This window comes from Periplaneta americana, chromosome 2, assembly GCF_040183065.1.
Source record: "Periplaneta americana isolate PAMFEO1 chromosome 2, P.americana_PAMFEO1_priV1, whole genome shotgun sequence".
In the NCBI taxonomy this organism is placed as follows: domain Eukaryota; kingdom Metazoa; phylum Arthropoda; class Insecta; order Blattodea; family Blattidae; genus Periplaneta; species Periplaneta americana.
This window is the reverse complement of record NC_091118.1, coordinates 160202490-160214961: the sequence shown is the minus strand read 5'-3', so window position 1 is coordinate 160214961 and position 12472 is coordinate 160202490. Positions and strand designations below refer to the sequence as shown.

The following is a 12472-nucleotide window of genomic DNA, read 5'->3' as shown; positions in this document are numbered from 1 at the left end:
TCAATTCAAATAAATAAAGTTTCTCATGCGACGCCCTCATGTTACATAAACCTAAGAGTTACCTCATTTGTAAATTAGATTAATTAGTGCTTGTTAAAAATATAAATATTTATGTTCAGCAGCATGAAGTTTCAATGGTTCGTAAAACATAAACCTTCTTATAGGCCTACGGGTATGTAGTCTAATATAAATAATCTTAACATTATTCATATATTCCAATCGTGGTCGTCCTTCTCGTCTGTTTCCTACAGACCTTCCTTACATGACTGACTTAATTTTTCTTTATTTTGTTATCTTAGCGTGTTCCATCACGCAGGTTTCAATTTATTTATTTATGAATGTGGGTGCAATTAATAAACAGTAAGATAGCACAACGATTACTCTAACTTCATAATAATAATAATAATAATAATAATAATAATAATAATAATAATAATAATAGTAATAGTAACAATAATAATAACACAACAACAAAAGGCCTAATAATCTGTCTAAAACTGCTTTGACAATGTGTACACATTTTCCAGTACCCATATTCTAGTTTTTTTTTTTTAATTAATTTTAAGCATTCTCTCCAATCTCCTCTGTTAACCCACTGTCCTTCCTCCAATCTTCTTCCTTCATTGTTGTTTTAATTCCATGAATTCATGTAGTATTAGGTCTCCCTCACTTGAACCTCTAGGGCGGCAACCATTCCAACTTTTTTTTTTTTTTGGTAACTTAATCATTCTTCACTGATCCTTTTTACATGACCGTACTATTGCAATTGCTTATGTTGTAAGCTACATAATCCAGAATTGAATTTTTTACTCCCATTTTAGATTTTATTATGTTTTTGTAATTTTCTCTCTTCTTGATATTAAAGCCGATCTTCTCCAAAAGCCCATTTTCATAGTTAATAATTTAGAAATTGTTTGATGTTTCTGTTCCATAATATGGTTTCTATGCTTCTTACTATTGATCTGAAAATTTGTGATCATTTTTTTAGTTGGTTATTTAACGACGCTGTATCAACTGTTAGGTTATTTAGCGTCGATGAGATTGATGATAGCGAGATAGGGCCGAGGATTCGATATAGATTACCTGGCATTCACCTTACGATTGGAAAATACCTCGGAAAAAACCCAACCAGGTAATGAGCCCAAGCGGGGATAGAACCCGAGCCCGAGCGCAACATCAGACTGGCAGGCAAGCGCCTTAACCGACTGAGCCACGCCGGTGGCTTATAAATAATAATAATAATAATAATAATAATAATCTATAATAATAATAAATGTGTAGATAAAATGTTTCTGGTAATTTTCGATTTTCCAAAAATAATTGGTGTTAACATGTATAATTAACCATCCTGAAACCGAAAATCGCTTTTTTTTAATTTTTGTTTGTATGTATGTCTGTCTGTCTGTCTGTCTGTATGTATGTTTGTTACCTTTTCACACGATAATGGCTGAACGGATTTCGATGAAAATTGGAATATAAATTAAGTTCGTTGTAACTTAGATTTTAGGCTATATGGCATTCAAAATACATTATTTAAAAGGGGAGTTATAAGGGGGCCTGAATTAAATACATCGAAATATCTCGCTTATTATTGATTTTTGTGAAAAATGTTTCATAACAAAAGTTTCTTTAAAAATGATTTCTGATAAGTTTTATTCTCTGAAAAATTTTGATAGGACTGATATTTAATGAGATAAATGAGTTTTAAAATTGAAATAACTGCCATCTAAGGCGGTGTATTGAAATAAAAAACAAATGACTTCGTCTATAAGCGGCCTTGGACACAACAATCGAAAGCTATGAAACATAGCCTACAGACAATGTTTCTGTGTTTCTATGAAGTAATATCGGAAGCTAAATTAACCGATTTGTATAATTAATTATTATTTCATCATTGGAAAGTGTAGTTTCTCTGGATGGACATAATCCTGTAATGCTATTACAGTAACTTGTGAGTGAATTGAGGACGGGTAAGATTAAAATAGCTTCTTATGCACAGAAAACTTGATAGGTTATTCTGTATATTCATTTCCTGTATTTCTTAAAATAATGTTTATGAACATGTTCATTTTTATCTCAGAGAATTAACGAACGAGAGTGTATTGATTTAGTATGCAGTAACAGTACGTTAGCTTAGCAATCCATTATTGTGTAATTCAAATTTTAACTATGCTCAATTGAATCGTGTTAAAATACATAAAATATATATGCAATAAATGCAATGCAAAAAAATTGGGTAATGAGCCAAGCAGATTATGTTGCGCTGTTGTAAAAGCTGTTCCTTCTGAGATTCAAGAGCTCCCACAACAAATTAAAAACTTTCTAATTCGAGTACATGCGTTATCAACACACTTTTTCATAATATAATATAATATAAACATAATAATAAATCTGTAGCCAAAATTTTTCTGTTAATTTTCGCTTTTCCAAAAATAATTGGTAATAACAATTAAGAAACATGTTAAAGGAATTGTCATTGCACCAAATGAGTGGTCTCTGGATCAAAATGATCGCATTTTAATATTTTGAATACAATTTAAATTAAGTAACATATTAAACGATTTATCCTTCTATGAAACACGAATGTTCCCTGGATCAAATGTCCTATTTTAATTATGTAATTACTTTATATTTATTTCTAACGGGTGCAGCGGAGCGCACGGGTACGGCTAATAATAATAATAATAATAATAATAATAATAATAATAATAATAATAATAATAATAATATCGAAAAATGTACTCAACGCAATCATTATTATGCCTACTTTTATTATTTTTGGGGGGAGGGAGGGGACGAGAAATGTTTTCTAAATAAAATTAAAAACTTGCTCAATACTATCCCTAGGATTTAATTACACGAAAATTATAGATAGGCTATAGGTCTATATTCTGTTTGTGGTACTTATTTATTCATTTTTAATGTATCTAAATTATAAGTAGGATTTCATTAATTTCATTTGGATTTGTTCTATTTATTTAGTCCATTGAGTTTAGAAGTAAAACAATATAACACCGGCAAGTAAAAAAAAAAAAAAAAAAAAAAACTTACATTTAATAAAAATCTTTATTTATGTTATTTATGTAATGAAATAAAATCAGGTTGCAAATGCCTCTAATTCCATAATTATAATTAATCGCTATTAACACTTCGAATGACGATCCTGCACTTGATATTTAACACCTTTGTACTTTCCTGTGGATGCTACGTAATACTTTATACGCATGGAACCAGAGATGCTGTGTGGTTGGTCCAGACTAGTCGGTGGGGTTCTTGGTTAAGAAGGGGGTGAAGGGAGGAAGAGAGAGAGTTTCACAGAGGAGGGGAATGTAGGGGAAGGTATGGAAAGGGGCGTGCCTGCTTGATATGAGGCAAAGGGTAAGGAAAAAATAGACGAGTACCGTAGATATACACAACTGAAAGAAATAAGGAAATTAGAAAAACAGGGACAGAGAGAAAAAATAAAGAGATGGGAGACAGAGATGGTAAATGGGTAAAAAGCGTAGCTATGCATTAGGCCGGTATGTACGTGTGTGTGTGTGGGAAGGAGAGAGAGAAATGGAGTATTTGGTGGGGGTGAAGGGGGGAAGAGATGGAACGAGGCGGTCTTCAAACTGTTAGAAAGAGAGGCATAGTTGTAATGCAAGAGCGCAGAAGCCGTCCTCGACGGTCTGTCTCACTCGGGTACAAGGATTTTTGCTTCTGCTTTACGACGACAACCGCCTGGTTTACTCGCAGCTCAATGCTGAAACAGTGTAGCCTATACAAAACTTGGAGCTTCATTCTACCGCCTGGTGAAATTACGAGCACCATCAAGACAGAAAACTCACTGCGATTAGTGTTGCAATACTAACAGATGCAGTTATTGTTATTCTGAAAGTGCTAAATACATCGACAAGAATTTTAAGTGTCACCGTACTGAAACACGCAAGTAGTTTTCGTCAAAACAGTCAAGATTGTGATGGTTGTGACATTCCCTGCAAATCCAGCTACGTTTCGTTCTTAATGTAGGTGAGGGAAACTGTTTTTTACCTCATTATTTATTATTTACTGTAGTTTTGTTGCTAGTGTATCTGTCGTGTGTAATGTATGACATGTTATGTAGTTTTCTTTTAGTTGTGACTGATTATTTAGACACTAGGCAAAAAGTAATTAATACCTGAGATATTAGAAATATCTTAATTTCTCGTAAATTGTGTGAAATTGATGTGCTTGCTATTATGTCGGTGTAATTTTTTGTTTTATATATAAATCCCACAAGGGTAGCTGCCCTTCAGTAAGGGTTGCCAAAAGACACAGTATACTAAACACATAGGCCTAAAATAAAAGTAAACGTTTGCGTTATCACTATTTAAGATTTTTATTTTCAAATGGAAGCTACCCTTGGGAGAATACTTTTATTCAATAATTATTAGTAATCAAATATAATATAAGGAAATTTAGGTGTACAGGTGATTACGTAAAATCTGAACAGAATATTTGATTACGTCTACAGCAATAATTTTCAAAATATTTAAAGGAATTGAACTTACATTTCACTAGTTCACTAGGTTTTTTTCGAGAGACAGTCCTATTAAAACAGAACAGAAAACCTGCTAGGCCTATTAGTTTATAACGTGTACGTTTTTAATGACATCATTTTAAGACCATTTCCAGTTACTTGCAATTACCGAATTAATAGAAAATAAATCAGACTCACTCACAGTAAAATTGGTTGTGGTTACAATCGCTATTGGAAAGTGTGTCTAAGCTAATTAATCAACGAGTTCCAATTAACAAGAAATGGGTGCAAGTTTAAAGTGAGAATTCCAAAACATTTTAAAAGCAATTCTGTCTAACGATACTTGCAGTTGTATAATTCAAAAGCTACAAACATTTCTACCCACTTATTTTTTTACTGCTGTTCCTTATATTCACGACACAATTTGTATACGTAATGTAGCTTTACGTTCCTTGTCTCCTTTACTAAAGTATTTATTATCTTTAGAATTGTATAATTGAGGGTTTCTGTATTAGATGATATTAGAAAAATCTTGAATCTAGTGATTACGTACCAATATTTATTTGTAGACTCTTTCGAGTTGATGGACCTCGTTTTATTGGACAGTTATTTTTATAGCCTATATGCGTAATTTATGAGTCTTTGTAAGTGCCATGAATTTCAGTTAACGGAATCCTGTAACGTAAATCAATACGCAATTTTATAGATTTGTTATGTAACTTCATACAACTTCACGTCTTACATGCTAATTTAAAAGTTATTTAACAATTAACGGGGTTCAGGATGCTTCACTAATAATCAATGGCGCTACGGCCATTTAAAGGCCCAGATCGACTAGCCGGCTGCTGGCCTCATGGCCAAATGCCGAAACTGAGGTTGAACGATCATCCAATCAGAATGGAGGTATCGTGTGGTTGGCACGATGATCCTCCCCAGCCGTTATGGCTGGCTTTCGTAACCGGATTTCGCTACATATCGTAGCTCAAGTGAATCACGATTCTGGGTGGGCACCGGTCCCATACACTGGTCGAAATTTAGTGAGAAAATTTCTTCTCCCGTGAGGACTCGAACCAGCGCGCATTCCGTAACGCGAGTCCTAGGCAGGATGCTTTAGACCACGCTGCCACGGCGCGAGACGAGAATGCTTCAGTAATTTATTAAAATTTAATAAGAGTTTGGTTTGTTTATTTATTATATTTATTTATTTGTAATTAGGCCTTTATCTGGCAATAGAATTAAAAAAAATAAAAATTTAACTTACTTAGATTATCTGAAGATTAGACTATGTAGGCCTAATTCAGATATGCGGTCGAAGTGAACGCGAATGAAAAAATATTGGTCACGGTACAATTGCTATCAAAAATCATTTCTGAAATTGATTACAGGAAATAAAATAGTACTTTAGCAAACTGAATACTATAGCTAACAGTGTCATAGTAGCACTTTAATTAACTAATTTTTTTTATTAGGCCTAAAATTTTATACCACAACGGATATGCATTTCGAATTTTCATGGAGATAAATCAACATCTCATTTCTTTCGCAACTGTCGACACCGTTTAACCTCTTTCACTCTTCGAATGCGACGTATTTTTTCCTTGTTTAATTCCTGAAGAAATTGACGATAAAAAAAAAATATTGTATTAGTCTATAGTTAGTCTACTTCCGGCAAAATCTTAGGGTGATATTCATAGACATTTCGCTAGCCCGCGCTACGAGCGTGCTAAACAGGATTCATATCATATCATGTCGCTAACACTGGTTTATGAATACGAAAAACGTTAGTTCGCTGATGATCCACCGAAAGCCCGCGCTAAGAATGTCTATGAATATGGCCCTAAGATTTCGCCGGAAGTAACAATACTTAATACAGTAGTATTTTGTTTATCGTCAATTTCTTCAGGAACTTCACTAATTTTTCACATAATTTATAGAGCCTAACAAAAAATACAGGCCATCCTTGATAAACTTGATATCAAAACATACCGTCGCATAATGATTCGATTATCGTTAGTAACGAATTTAAGAGAATTTTATTTTATTACAGTTTTATACTTTATAGGTACATTAATTTTTTATTCTTGTAATTTGGCAAATTTTTATAATAAAATATTGTATGTAAAAAGACCGCAAATAATTTAAACAGATTAATATAGCGAAGTTGGCTAACACTTACTTCGTATCACCCTGATTCTTCCGCTTAAGCAGATGTGCGTGGGCTTATTTGTTACATAAATAACAACTATAATGCAATTTCATTTTTAGATCTGTAGAGCCTAGATATTCTTCCTTTAAGTATTCTTTATTTTTATCCGACACACTGAAAAATTATTCTGCAAGAGGGGGAGATAGCAATGGTGGATTTCACGAATGGGTTTGAATTGAATTATCGCCATTAATTTCACTTTTGTCCGAAGATGACATCCACCTTCGACTTGAGGTATTGAAATCAACGAAGGTGGTTCTACATAAAACCTGTGAAGTGTTTCGAACGTTAAATTATTTCTACACAATATTTATTACCTTGTTTACCAGCAATGAATGAAGTCCAATAAAAACTTCTTCCTGGAGCATAAGGTTATTTCAGTCAAAGTGGTCTTTAGGAATTTCTATTTTCATTTTTAATTCCAGCTTTTATTAAATTTGACTACCAGCAGTCCTCACTTAACTTATTTGTCTTGCTCACGATTTAGACTATTTCATTCTAATGCACTATCCGCGGTTATGAAATAGTCTTGGGTAGCTTTAATGCCACGAATAAGTTACAGTTCCCAATACCACCAAGGGTTATTGACTAACAAGTCAACAAACATTTTTATTAATAGTTACTCTGATTACATATAGCCTATAGACGAAGGACGTATATCAGGCGTTTGCCTGCGAGCTGCGCTCGGGCGTGAGTTCGATTGCCGCTCGTGCTGATTACCTGGTCGGAATTTTTCTGACGTTTTCCCCAACTGTAACGCGCATATCAGGCAAATATATGGCGAATACATGTCGTAGTTGATACAGGTCGTTAAGTAACAGGCTAAATTAAAATAAGATATATGTTGTTAGGCCTATAGATACCGGTACATCAAATAGTTACCACTGAAATCTCAATAGAATATTATATCATTTTATTAGCATTGACATTATTAATAGTAGGCTAAGTTATTACATTTTAATTATTAGAAGACCATAAATTAAAGAATTAGGCCCATACCTCAGTTCTCTAATAATAATAATAATAATAATAATAATAATAATAATAATAATAATAATAATAATAATAAAGGTAAAGGTATCCCCGTAACATGCCATGAAGGCATTTGGGGGGGGCATGGAGGTAGAGCCCCATACTTTCCATGACCTCGGCACTAGAATGAGGTGGTGTGGTCGGCACCACGCTCTGACCGCCTTTTACCCCCGGGAAAGAATAATAATAGTAATAGTAATAATAATAATAATAATGTTAATAATAATAGGCCTACTAATAGACTAATAACAATAATTATTTATTTACAAACCGCCCCCCCCCCCGCTTCGAGAATAGCCTTTACAGATTCAGCAGGCCTATAGTATTTTCAACAAAATATCCATAATTATGTATTTAGTATTTGTATTTATTTTTACATACTTACTCGTACAATGCACAATAAATACACATTAGGCCTATTGATGTAGCGCACACCGGTTTGAGCAAGCTCGTATTCAGGGAAGATTCCTATAAATAACTATTTTGTAGGTCTACTAAATGGAACAGAACAGAGTTTCAATAAAATAACAAAACAAATACAATTATTACTACAAAACAAGGATAGGCCTCAGTAATTACGAATATAAAAGTAGAGAATCAAGTGAAGAACGGGATATAAGTTGGAATTAATAATTAGTCTAGTAATAGAAATTAAGAAAAAGGAAAAAAAGACATGAATGCTAAATAATTTGCTTAATATTTTTCTTAAATTTACTGAACTGAAAATAACCTAGATCGGAATTTATTATCAAAAGAGAGTTGTATAACCTTGGCTTGTAACTTTGGCGATGATCTATTCCAGTAGTATGTAACATTTAGGTTCAGCTAAAGTATATGCGAAATTTCTTCTCATAGGATAAACATGTTGTTCTTTATATTTCTGACGATTTTTAAGATAATATTTTTATAATGTAGGCTATATTTGTTTAATTTGGATAACATTGAAATCGGAATAAATAAAAATTGTAGGATAATCAATTGCTTTGTTTAAGCGAATATGTCCACACCTGTGGAGTAACGGTCAGCGCGTCTGGCCGCGAAACCAGGTGGCCCGGGTTCGAATCCCGGTCGAGGCAAGTTACCTGGTTGAGGTTTTTTCCGGGGTTTTCCCTCAACCCAATAGGAGCAAATGCTGGGTAACTTTCGGTGCTGGACCCCGGACTCATTTCACCGGCATTATCACCTTCATATCATTCAGACGCTAAATAACCTAGATGTTGATACAGCGTCGTAAAATAACCCAATAAAATAAAATAAAATAAATAAATTTAAGCGCATGTAAACATAATAATGAATAGTAAAAATAAACAATGAAAAGGACATGAAAAATTCAATTGCATTAATGTGGCACCATGTGATTAATTAGAATTTGACAGGATTTTTTCAACACAGTTATCAAAATATCATACCTAAGAGACGTAGACAGAACATTATTATTATTATTATTATTATTATTATTATTATTATTATTATTATTATTATTATTAATCTAATATTAATAACTTACTGTCGGCCTGGTTAGTGTAGCTGGTTTAGCACTGGCCTTCTGTGCTCGAGGTTGCGGATTCGATCCCGGCCCAAGTCGATGGAATTTAAGTGTATTTAAATGCGACAGGCTCATGTCAGTAGATTTACTGGCATGTAAAAGAACTCCTGCGGGAAAAAATTCCGGCACACCGGCGACGCTGATATAACCTCTGCAATTGCGAGCGTCGTTAAATAAACCATAATTTAATTTTAAATTTAAATTTTTTAATAACTTACTCCTGTGAACAGATAATCTGTCATGTGTGTATTTACTGAAAATTAAAATAAAATAAAATAAAGAAAAACGGGATAGGCCTATTTAATTTCAGGGAAAACCAACAATGGAATCTTTTCTTATATAGAAACAGTAGTATGAACCTGGGACACGCAATGCGGGCGGGACCTAGTTTCAGGAGTAGCTAGGTAGGCATATCTGGAAATGTTTGCTAAATATTATTTCAGGTTTCTTTAGAATGAAACTACAAACATAATTGGTTTAAAGGAAATACGAGAGAGTCTGTTTACCTGTTCCATAATTTTAACGTTCGGTAGAATTTGCAGTTTAAGAATTTATTTTTAACGTCTCATATTTTGACATTAATTAATTAAAATATAGTGGTCGTGAAGACATTGCTTTAAATTCTAAAACTAGTAAGAGCATAGTCTAAATGTAGGTCGTGTTTCTGTAAATTTAATTTTTTTTTTACCCTAATTGCAATTCCAATATATTGTGTTCAGGTCGGAACAACGTTGTATAGGGTAAACTAGGGTCTGTTGGACAGTCGGGCATGTTGGACACTCCGTACTTTAACATGTTACCACGCCACTTGTGGGCACCACATTCAGCTAGAAGTCAATGACGGAAGTAGGCACGAGTGGGGCTACTTCCGTCATTGACTTCTAGCAGAATGTGGTGCCCACAAGTGGCGTGGTAACACGTTAAAGTACGGAGTGTCCAACATGCCCGACTGTCCAATAGACCCTAGTTTACCCTATCCATGAAGAGCCAAATCATAAATCAGATAAAAGAAATTAATTTTTATAAATTATTTCTTGAACAAAATAGTTTATAATAGATTAATATCTCCCTACTTTGTTCATAGTATAGGCCTATCCTTTGACACATTATAAGATACTTCAATAAGCAGTTAAATAAAAAGTTTTTATAATTTTACATAAAAAAGAATTAACTTTCTGAACTTATTCTTGTACTAATACTCGTATTTTGAGGTTTATTTTTTAAAATGCAGTGACGTTTAGGCATTGCTAATAAGTATTCATGTGAAAGAAAATGTCTAAGTTCAAAACCAGATAAGAGCACCTGTAAATGGCCGCGACTGTGGCTTGAGAACTAGCGCGCTGGTCTTTCATCAGAATGCCCAGGTTCAATCTCTTTCCAGGTTATAATTGAATTTATAGTGTACAAAGCAGATGTTGCAGAGGGTTTTTCTCTGGGTACTTCCGTTTTCCTTTTCATTTCACCAACACTCTCCACTTTCCTCTATTTCATCTATCATCTGTAATAGTTGAGCCTAAAATAGGTTGGGGTAAAGTCTTTGAGGTAGTACTGGTTTCCGTTGTTGATACAAGAGCGTTTGGGGCTTCGGGTCGTGGGACTCATGCACTCGTCTGAGGAAGGACTGAGGAAAAATAGTCCACCTGTCATCATCGGATTCACGATTGTCAACCAGCCACCTGTCGTACTTGAACTTCATCGCTTGTAGAACGCACAATGGACCAAAGCGTGCCTCAGTATAATAAGGATCAGCCTAGGGTCCGGGCATTTAAGAATCAAGCGGAAGGGTATAATGAGGGCTCTGCCGGAAGAAAGGCGGATAGACCTATACGCCCTTCTTCGGGAAAACGGTTTAAAATGTAGTGAATTTACAGTAGCGAAATTTTGTTTTGATTGTACTGTACATACCTGCAGGACAGGGCTGCGTACGTGTATAACATTTTATTCAGGTGCGTTTTAAAATCTTAGATTGCATGTATCTCAATTCGTCATATTGATGAATACGCCCTTTTTCCAGCAAACCCCTCAAATGTGTCTGTTTTGCATTTGTAGTTCTGGTTTGCCGTAGTTGGGAGATCGATATCATGTCGATCCCAGGTCACGGAGAAAAATTGTATGTCCATGAAGTACCAAATCAAAAATGACATACAATAAATTATTTCTAAGAATTCTTTCATAAATAATTTCTAATACTGAACTGTAGATAGCCTACGTAGCTAACCTTGGCCTATGCTATATTTTGTTTATAATATTCATCCATCGTCATCTGTTACAGAATGTTTCAGTACTTAACTATTTAAAGCAAAATATTCGTTCATAATTTTAAGTCAGAATTTACTCTTAGACACTAATAAATTATTCTTGTCTTTCGCATTTTGATATTACTCACTTTAAAGAGTTTTCGGTCGTTAGGTACGCAACAGTTAAGGCGTATCTTTGACGCTGAGTGAAAGCCACGGTTGTAGGTTTGACTTCCGCCAAGGCTACAGATGCTTATCCGTTGTAAATTTAAAGTCTTGCAGTCTAAGTTGGAGGCCCGGCATACTGCCAGCACAACGTCACGAAATCACAGCAATTAGTATGCCTAGGTCTATATAAAGTGTCTCGTTGAAAAAAAAAAAAAAAAAGAAGCGTGGGCTTAGAAGAAAATATCGACAAGGTGTGAAAATTCTATAGCCTAAACGAAATAGGCTTATTACAACTGTGCAGATACAGGATGATTTATGAGAAATAGTGGATATTTTAGATTTTAGTATGAAAAATTCTGCGTAAAATAATGCATAAGATAAACATTTATTAAATTCTTAATAGGTGTAGAGATACGACTGTTTGAATGTTAAGTACAACAATCCTAACAAATGATAAGAAGGGACGACAAATGACTACGTACTATTAACTACGTACAAAGAAGTAGTAGGCTTACATATCGCTCTTCTGAGACAGTCTGAGGGCAGCATTATTCGTAATGGGCGTAGAGAAGCAGATGTTTGTAGTCAGTCTGTACAGATCCCATGCGCGCACAAGTCTGAAACAGATGATAAGCACTCAACACTCTGAATAACATGTGCCTCCAATTGAGTTACCATGCTGGGTATTAAAGTGTCACTACATTGGCCACCAAGATCTCCAGACTTCACTTCTGTTGATTTTTGTCTGTGAGAGTGCATGAAAGGCGAAGTGTACAAAAACA

General features: G+C 34.3%; 1 protein-coding gene across 6 annotated transcripts in view; it reads left to right on the top strand.

Annotated features, from left to right (window-relative positions):
* LOC138694719 (homeobox protein Hox-D9-like) overlaps window positions 1–12472 on the top strand; it is a 738702-nt gene that overhangs the window by 69693 nt on the left and 656537 nt on the right. The window contains exon 1 of one of the 6 annotated variants that reach the window (XR_011331001.1): window positions 3583–4011. The exons of 1 other annotated variant lie outside the window; for it this stretch is intronic. The gene's annotated coding sequence lies outside the window, so the exon portion shown is untranslated. Of the gene's footprint in view, window positions 1–3582; window positions 4012–12472 lie in introns of those variants that run through there. 4 more of the 6 variants (XM_069818708.1, XM_069818707.1, XM_069818710.1 and 1 more) reach the window with 4 other exon arrangements.